Source organism: Triticum dicoccoides, chromosome 3A (genome assembly GCF_002162155.2).
Source record: "Triticum dicoccoides isolate Atlit2015 ecotype Zavitan chromosome 3A, WEW_v2.0, whole genome shotgun sequence".
Taxonomy (NCBI): Eukaryota; Viridiplantae; Streptophyta; class Magnoliopsida; order Poales; family Poaceae; genus Triticum; species Triticum dicoccoides.
Window position 1 is genome coordinate 630,111,684 of NC_041384.1, and position 9,932 is coordinate 630,121,615.

The following is a 9,932-nucleotide window of genomic DNA, read 5'->3' on the forward strand; positions in this document are numbered from 1 at the left end:
GACAAGAACCCTAATGTATGGCTGTATGTCTGTCAGATTATGCAAATAACTGATTCAGTCAGTCTTTCATTTGATAAGAACTACAAGTGAGGTATCTGGAAGATATATAAAAGAACAAGACGAACACCAGAAAAATCCAGCAGAACTGGAACAACATGCTCTTTATCAAGGATTCCATCTATCAGAGCACCAGTAATCTATCTGATATACAAATACCTTGTTTTCTTTTAGTTTCTGATACATAATAAACCTTGTTACATATGACTGTCAAAAAAATTGTTACAGATATGAGAAGCAGTAAGCGAGCAACTGGATTGTGATAAATTTCAGATAATAAGGAAGCACTGGAATGATGATAAATTTAGTATTCAAAGTATGTCGCTACAAAACCATGAGATTTATGGATGCAACACATTTACAACAGTAGTACAGTATACATTTCGAAAACCTAGGGATGGCACCAAGGACAAGGAGGGTCTCTGAAACAACTGGTTAGAACATTTGTAAATGCAACATGAAACATGATGTGGGCAACTCCATCCTTTGCAGGCCAGGAAACCGGTCAGTAGCTAGTGGCCAAGGTCATCATTTGGTTCCCAGTTCCTTTCACCTTCAACAACAAATCTAGTTTCAACAACACAATATCCCACGGCCCATGAGGAGCTTCTTGCACAGGTCAGCAATGCTTGAGATTACAGCAAACAGTAGCTTATCAGATTGACACTGCTAGATCTGTCAACTGAACCCATCCAAAAGCACATCTGCGGATTTTCTGAATCTCCAGAAATACCGAGCTTATGGTTTGGTTTAATACTGCAAACTCTTTCTCGAAAGGAAGCCGCATCTTATGGTCCAACTGCATCCAAAAATCTGTACATCAACTATGGCATTCACAAAGGAAAAGAAAAAATAGCAATTGGGTTAGTCTAACCTTATCAAGACACTGGGTTGCATCAAGTACATAGCAAAAGTAGGACAATTACCTGTATAGATCTGCCTCTGTGTACTGTCAGTGCAAAGAATCGGTATCAGTCGCCATCAAAGAACAAATAAGCACATTGTAAACTTAAGCCCGTATCAACAAACCTGTCTTACTAAACGGCCGTTGCATTGTGGATAGTTCGGGCAGATGGTTCCTCTCTCAGAATCCCCCATCACTCTAAGGTTCACAATGTGAGTCGAATATTTGCAACCCTCGTCATCACACTGGAAAGAAATAGGCCGAAAGCAAAGGTTCTTACATGTAGACAGGGACCCAAGGGCAAAAGAATTTGAAATGCCAATCGAAGTGGAAACTATACTTACCATCAGTAAACCTTTATAATACTGATTGATGAAATTATCAGCCTGTCTTTTTATCTGGCATGGAAAAAAAATCAATTTCAGTTCAGCAATCTGAATGCTAGATCATATTACATGAAGTGGTATTAACCTGGTTGGCAAGCACAGCAGGAGAAACTCTGCACTCATCAGTATCATCTGGACATCTTGGGCATCGAATCCGACGCCAGAAATTCACAGTAGCATCTTTTCCTTCATTTGTATCTGATAAACTAGAAATCAGACTGGATACAGGGGGACACTCGAAGGTACTGGTACAGCTTGGGCATGATAGGCGTATCGGCTCACAGCCACAATATCTGCAAGTATTACTCATGATATTTTTAGTTGGAAGTTCCCGACTGCACGAATCAAAGCGAAATAGGTATATTATATGTTTACCTCTCTTCTTCATCATCAGTTACAGATAAGAGCATGCTAGACATATCTTTGTTGCTAGACCCGGTCGATCTTGATTGGAACTGATTCCAAGGATTTAGAAGGATCAAAAACGCATGATAGCAAAAATTCAGTTAGATAGTTAACCATGAATCAAGAGCGGATGCACACCTTGGAGGAATCAAGTCCAAGACATTCAGCCAGTCGGGCTGGGCTAGTACCCTCAATTGAAGCACACAGGCGAGAAACCACAGGATGAATCTGTAAAAGCAATTTATAATAAAAAATACAGTACAGACAAATGTAGCATACAAGAACTATATGTTTTCTACATGCAAAGGAGGACCTGCTGTGACAAATAATACTCGATGTCAATCATCCACTTGTTGGGGTCTCGTGTTAACTCATCCGGATGCCTAGCTCTTTGAGCAACTCCCCCAGAATGTGTATTATCTGAATCCTGTTTGGAATAGTCAAAGAAAGTTAGAATTGCCTCTTAATAGTCACGTAAATTTTAAGGTCTGATTAGAATATTTCAAACAAAGCTAAAAACAGATATCCCCAAAACATTCTTGCGGCAGGATTACATTTTTAAAATTAAGATAATTTCAGACAAACAGATATTCCCTTGTTGAGTTATCATTGCGTTTAAAGCAGAGGTTAACAATAACAGCACAGTAAGCGAACCCAGCACCAAATAGTACTTAGGGATGCAAGAAAGAAAATGCAATACCTGTTGTGAGCAAATAATATAAGGAACTGTATCACCTGCAGAGCATCCAGATAAACCATTTTGCTTCAGTCTTAAAGCAATCTGAAAAATCCAACACAATCAAAGGAAGACAACACTTAGCTCAGCTCATCAGTTTCCCATTAATCTCATAAACCATGACGAAAAGAAATAAAACAGGTAAATCTTACCTGGACATGAGGCTGGTTTTTAGCATCTGGATAATCTTCTGGCGCTTTCGTTAGACTCTTTGTGATGATATATTTTTCAAGCTCTATTTCACCACTTTTCATCTGTGCTTTGACCTGCAACAATACTCATATTCAGTCAATCGTATATTATTACACTAACAAATATAGCACCGATGCAAAACTTTAGTGCGGAGCAGTAGCAACCAAAGTTAATGCCCCTCTCAGAAAATATGGAAAAGGAAAACTTAAAAGATGAGAATATGTTGTAAGCTACTCACCTGGACGAGAGAATTATGTATTGACTCAACAACATCATCACGTGTCCTGTAGAAACAGTTTTAACATGGATGAGATAAAAGAGAATGTCACGAGCAAAATTAACGGCAACTAAAACACTTACCCTCCAGACAAAATTTGATTCAGGCAAAAATCAGCAATTTCTTTTGACAGCAAACTCCAATCACGCCTGACCATATCAAGTCCCTTGCGCTCAGTGTTCTGTATCAAGCATGTTAGAATAGATCTCCTAGTTTTGCTAGATCAATATAAAGTTGGAAGAAGCACACACCTCTAATAAACTGCCATCTAGTGCCACTTTAATAGCAGCATATTTCTTCTTTTTGAGAAGCAACATTCTTTTGTATACACCATCAAGATCAATCTCCAGACAACGGTACTTCTTGTTCACCTGCATAAAGCAGTTGTGGCAAGATGATGTTTTTGTGTTGCTCATAGATCATAGTTTAATATCCAACGCTGCGATTTTAATATCAAAGTCCTACCTCCTCAGTGACCTTTCCAGCAATTGCCTTTGCCTTGGAGATGTCATCCAGTCCAGTATATATCATTATGGAGTCCGTGTCACCATAAATAACCTGTCCAGTGAAATGAAAAGAAATATCAACATGGCCAATTTCTTCATAAAGAAAGTTGGTGAATCTTGTTATAAAGAAGGTCCTTTGGATATCTTAGAAAGGTCAGCAATATACATACCTCCAAGTTTAAATTATTTTGAACCAGATCAACAGTGTTTTGTAAGATCTCTCTACCCTGCAGGGTCATCATGATGTATATCAGTCACCACAAAGATAGTTGTACATGTTTGTAAATTACTTTTCAAGGAGAGAAAGTATGTTCTCACTTGCAGGGTAATAAGCTCGGCAAGTGGCTTTGCAAAAAACCTAGAACTAGAAAAGCCCAAGCAACCGTACATACTGGAGAATGAAAGATAAGTTAGAGCCCATCGACCATACTGGACGAATGCAAGGAATTACTAATGCTTGTGACAAGTATTTTTTTACCTGTTTGCGGTAAGCTTCAAAGCTTGCTGTTGAATATCAAACTGCTGCCTTTTGAGACCAGAGGCGGTTTTGAGCCATGATTTAACCATTCTTCTCCTCTCCACCAAACTCTTCAACAGCTGTTTCATTAGTGATGATTGCAAACACATGTTAGAACAAAATTATGCCCTGACGAGAAGCTACTTTTCATCTATAACTGAAGCACAAAGAAAAGTAAAGACAGGACAAGGAATATTGTGTGTTATTGTATTACTTGTACACTAAAATGACCAGAAGAATATGTCTCAGTAGTCTATTCCAGAACCAAGGTTTGTCAATTCTCATAGCATTTAAAATTGGTAAGAAGGGAATATTTTTTTTCTCCAGCTTAGTTACAAAGATCGGATACAGTTAAGTATATAGTCACTTGTAAGCTCGAATCACAGTAAACAAGTTTACGAAATTCCAATGTCCTTACCAAAAGCATGAACAGGTGTGGAGGCCAAGCAGGAATAGCATATTTTATTTCTGTAATCACAACTCTGATTATTAATTACAAGTTTCTCAGAAATGAGATGAAAGCAAAAAAAAAATTGGTTATATTCTTGGTGGCAAAGTTCCAAAGCAATATGGGTGTTACGGTTACCCATAGGGTATCCCACCTATAGCATTCTTGGAGGGAGTATGTTGTTACCCAGCTAGCGGCTCAATTTTTTGCAAAACAGTATTTGTCCCATTCCCCCAAGTACAGAAAAACTCCAGATCCGAATAAAGCACATGTATGTAAGTACCTCAGGCAAAACACCAGTAGCCTTTGAAGTTGGAAGGTTAGGGAGATTGCCATCAGAAGAACGCTCAACAGTGGTGAAGCAGATATTGAATTCCTGAGTGGAGAAGAGAATAAAAGAAACAGCGAATATATATATATATATATATATATATATATATATATATATATATATCAAGGGCATCGCTTAACAGTTGACTCGCGGAGAATAAGCCAGAACTTACCGAATCTGTGAAAAATAATGACTCACCTGAATTATTGAAGGATAAAGACTGTTGAAGTCCAGAAGTAGAATATACTTGTCGTATAGACCTTTTTTAGGCTCCAAAACCAAACCGCCAGCATATGAAGAGCCTTTTCTTGCTTTGCCTTGACCACCATTATGCACCTCATCATCAATGGTAGGATCAGCAGCGTTTCCACCTTTGGTATCAGCATTAAGTTTTCGTTTTGCAGAGTTCAGCTCCTTGTTGCGTGCAGCAAACTTATCTGGTACAATGAATTTTTTTTGAATGGAATGAATGCAACAGTAGGTATTCTACCCTCTGAGCTCTAGCACCCTGCGTCCATTTCAAGTGAGAAATCATGTCAACACAATATTGTTTTTTGTCCTTTTTTCAAAGAAGACTGCATTTGTTGCAGATGTATACTTTGCATAAAAATAATGATGCTTTACCTGGAGAGTTTTTCCCCACAGATTACCGCTAGTATTTGTCAGTTGGCCTGTAAGCCGGAGAACACTCAAGTGGAACATGAGCTCCAAAGAAAGACATGCGTCAGTCTCACCGTACTCAACCTAGATGAGGATGATAAATTGGTGAAGATTGCTTCAGTTCATAATTCTTAAGACATGGCATTCTCTTGAAAGAAGTAAGCATGATTTTTGAATTTAAAGAAACCACACCAGCTTTAGAAGCGTTCCCGATGATTGGAACATTGGAGGTATATCATGTGGTGAAACCTCTCTTCTGTCTTTTTTCAATTGCGTCTCTGCAAGTTGTGTCAGAGAATAATTCACCTGTGTAAATAAAAAGGTTAGAATTGTTGAATTTGGCTTTAAGGTTGCACCAAGCAATTAAAATGCTGGTTACCTCCCGCAGAAGATCACGAGAGCATAAGTAGGTGTCACAGAGGAGACGGCCAGCAATGCAGGACATAATTCCTGGACTTGCCCCAGAACCATATAGTGTGTTTCCTTTGGTAAGCCTGGGCATTACTGATCTTCTAAGGCGACCAATTTTGGACCACATGCTGCTTGGTACTTTGCAGGTCTAGCAGAAAAACGCAATAGACATGTTTCTTATTTGATTGAATTAAAACATAATGTATACTTTGTAATTAAAACATGAGGTATACTTTGTAATCAAAACATGAGGTACCAAGATTAATCAGAAATATAATTATAAAAACCTGAGCACGGTGCAGAAGGACATCCAGGTTGAATCCCGAAATGTTGTGCCCCACAAGTACATCACGATCAAGTTTACTAAGCTCAATCATCAAGCGATTTAACAAAGCACGTTCACTGTAAATGGAAAAAAAGATTAATAAATGCAAAGATGAGAACTCGGATTTGTTCAAAGGGAGATGTAAATGCATAAGTAACAACAGTACCCACCTGCTCTCTAGTGCCAGCACGTTCCTACCAGCCTTCTGGTTCCTATCAGAAGCTTCTTTGGCGAGGCCTATAGGAAATATGCTACCTTCAAGCTTGCGCATAACAGTAAAATGGCTGATCGTTCCCCGTTTCTGCCAATCTTCAGAACGCATTGGAGTATCAATCTGAAATGACCCCAAAAGGCAAACAACATTTATTTGGCAGAAAGTGTCTCTAGCTTATAAAATAATCTCAAAAATATGTAGACTCGATAATTGTTTCAGATAAACACAAAGTGCATCAGCTTGTCTAAAGAAGAACTGCTTCATATATTCAGAGACATGGAAGGTTCATTTGCTTGATACATCATTGCCAAGGTATGTATGTCAGCTTTTCCAGAAAATCTTGTTCCAGAAGACCAAGGATAATCATTTACCTGATACCTAACTGCTGAAGTATGTACAAACAAATACTAGAAGAAAATACTTCAACCCCAGATTAGCATGCTTACTTTTACTTGGTGGCAGCATATGACTGATGCTGACACAATCTCATGCACGTTGTGTTTCTCATTTATGATAGTTTTAAGATTAACAGCCACAACTACAACTGGGGGGACTTCCAGTGTGGTACTTGTCACCAAAACAGAAATGTCTTTTGGGCATTCGACTGTAACTTCAAATTTACACCAGCTGACCTGTGGAAACGCCAAAAACCATCAGCACCAATATAATGCAACAAAAAATCAGGCAGGAGCTATGAGAGTATCAATAACTTAATTAGATATAAAACACAGCCTGGGATGAGAGGACAGCATGAAGTCAAGGGTATACTCGCTCAGTAGATGGACATGCCACAAATTTAGAAATCGATAACCATGAAGGACCCTTGATCTTCCTTTTGATGAGAAACAGTTCGAGTGCACTGAAAAGGTACAATGGTTACCGTGTGTGAGGAAAGGATTTGGCACGGAGAGTACAACACTGGAATTGTTGTGTATAGCATGGGTCACACATTTTATGGATCATACCTATTGTTTGTCCCAAGTAACGCATGGAAATGTTTACCTCTAAGGTCAGCTGGTACCGCAGGATCCTAAGAAAATACATATGGTATAAGGAAAAAAAAGAAAATATGAGACAGAAGATGCATTGTTCAAGAAACATACCTTGTATGGGTAATTGACTTTCAGGACATACTGCTCACCGATTGGTACATCAGTCCTCTCAAATGCATAGTTCCTCTAAGGCATGAGAAATATGAACAGTTATCATCGACAAAGAATATTACAGAGGTTGAAGTTACAGGATGGTTTCACCTACAAACCTTGACTGGAGTCATCACAAAATTTGAAACATTGAGGTCAGACAACTTGTCAGCTATTTCACTCTTTAGTCCAGATGACAACTCCTGGAAAAAAGACATGCAGTGTGCATGTAAGATAAATATGATGCAATGAGCATTAAGCTTAGTATAAAAATAATCAATCTCTCACGTGTAAAGTTGCTCGAAGTGATGGCGAAGCATCAGAACTTGTGGAGTTCCTCTCTATCCTTGATATTGTGTCCCTTGGGAATACTGAACTGCTTGGGATTGCATATATGCACCTTTGCATATTTTTTACAACAACACAGCAACTATGGAAGCGTTTGCCTCTTACAACCTAGGAAGAAAAGCAGGTGGTCAAAAAAGAGTAGTGTGTATAACCTTAGAGCTGCAAACATGTAATAGCTGATAATCCAATAGAACACATAACTATTTAACAAAGTCGATGACTATTTCTGACATACTTGACCCTAGCAATATGTGGAGCTTTTAGAAAAACAATGACTACTTTATGGAAGTAATGATCTGTGCCACTATGGAATACATTCATTCATTCAGATACTAAAAAACATAAAGCACCACATAATTTATATAAATCAGCTATCCTACTAAGCTAAAGAATCACTTAGTTTGGTGCTGGTGAAATATTGTGCGAAGAAAACAAAGCACTTCAACAGATGTGGGCAACTAACCATATGTCTCTTATATGTGAAACTTAGTATGAATGGTATTTACCTTCCCAAACAAATAGACTGTGCCTGAATTGATACCAAAGGGCTCCTCATATGCATCCAGCACATAGAAGGGCAGGGCTCCATCCTTCAGCTCAAACTCCGAGCTTTCATCCACATCGGCGATATCATGAACAGCCACCTCTCCCTCGCCTCCTGCATTCTCCCCATCCCCACATATCTTCATCCAGCCTGCTGTTGCACTCAACATATCACCATTCCTGGTGCCCTCTGCCTTAATCTTAGCGTTTAACCGGCGCACCTTCTCTACCTTCACTTCCCCATTAGCCTCCTGCTTCAGTTCCTCCGAGCTCTTATTCTCATCCACCAATTCAGCACTAGAGCCTGGAGCTGCTTCTAATTTGGGTTGCATTTCCACATCGGGCTTCAATTCCACGTCTGGATGCAATTCCACCTCCATATCGTTCCCATGGTCTGAAACCGCATCAGGCTCGAACCCATTATCCGATCTAACCTCCATTTCAGCATGTAAGGCTGCCTGGATTGCTTTAATTTGAGTAACTGGAGCAGGCGGCAGTGCCGGGGCGGAGACCCTACCAACACGACGACGGCGCTCCTCTCGGTCGTACTCGTCGGGGGCAAACTCGGCGATGACGTCGTCCACGATGCTGTCCGCGGCCAGCGACGAGTCCTTGGTGCGGTCGCTGCCCGGCTTCTTAAACATGGAGGAGGGGCGCTGCTTGCCCATCATCGCGGCGGCGGCGGAGAGGGCCGCGGCCGCGGTAAACTGCTGGGGTGGACGCTTCAGCTGGGGAGGGCACGGCTGCTTACGCTTGCGGGGGGAGCCATCCTCGCCGTCAGATCCTATAGGAAAAGACTACCATGAAATGTAGGACCGCTCCCTCAACCCACTATGACAAAACTGCTTCTTTTCGAAAAATCTAACACAAAATGAACCCATTTTAAAAAATTCACAAAATGCCCTTTCGCATGGCGCCCAGGGCACAATGCTAGACATCATCACGCCTTAGTCAAGGGCGTCATGCTAGTCAGCGCTCATTTGCCATGTTGGCAGAGCGTGGGACCGACGCCCCGGGCCAGGGCGCCATACTCGGTAGCACAAAGCCCCAGCCCAGGGCGCCATGCGCTTGAATTAACAAAACGGCAAGCATCCTCTCTTCCCCCCCCCCCTTCTCCACCCCGGCTGCCCCACTTATCCCCTCCCTAATACCCACTAAATTTCGCGGATCAAAGCTCCAAATCGATGAATTATCCTCCCCTTCAACCCCTCAAGGTATTCTCCCTCATTTCTCCTATTTTTGTTGGTTGAAATGTCTGCATTGTGCCCAATTGGAGAAACCCTAGGTCATCCAATTTTACAATTTCCATTGATGCATTTTGGTGTTTATGTTTGTAGATGGCGAGGATCGTGAATGTGCATCATGTGGACTTTGCCTCTTTTGAGAAGGGAGACGCCGAATATGGTGACCCAAAGAAGAAGGCGGTAGTGATGGTGTTTTCCACATGTCTTAGCCTTGAGGAGGTTGTGGTTGAGCTTCTGTCGTGGTGGGCGCACGACAGATGCCATGGGATGGCTAAAGAGAGGAGGA

General features: G+C 40.7%; 1 pseudogene; it reads right to left on the reverse strand.

Annotated features, from left to right (window-relative positions):
- Positions 1–331: 331 nt before the first annotated feature.
- On the reverse strand, positions 332–9,088 carry LOC119269725 (annotated as a pseudogene).
- Between the last annotated feature and the right edge of the window lie 844 nt (positions 9,089–9,932).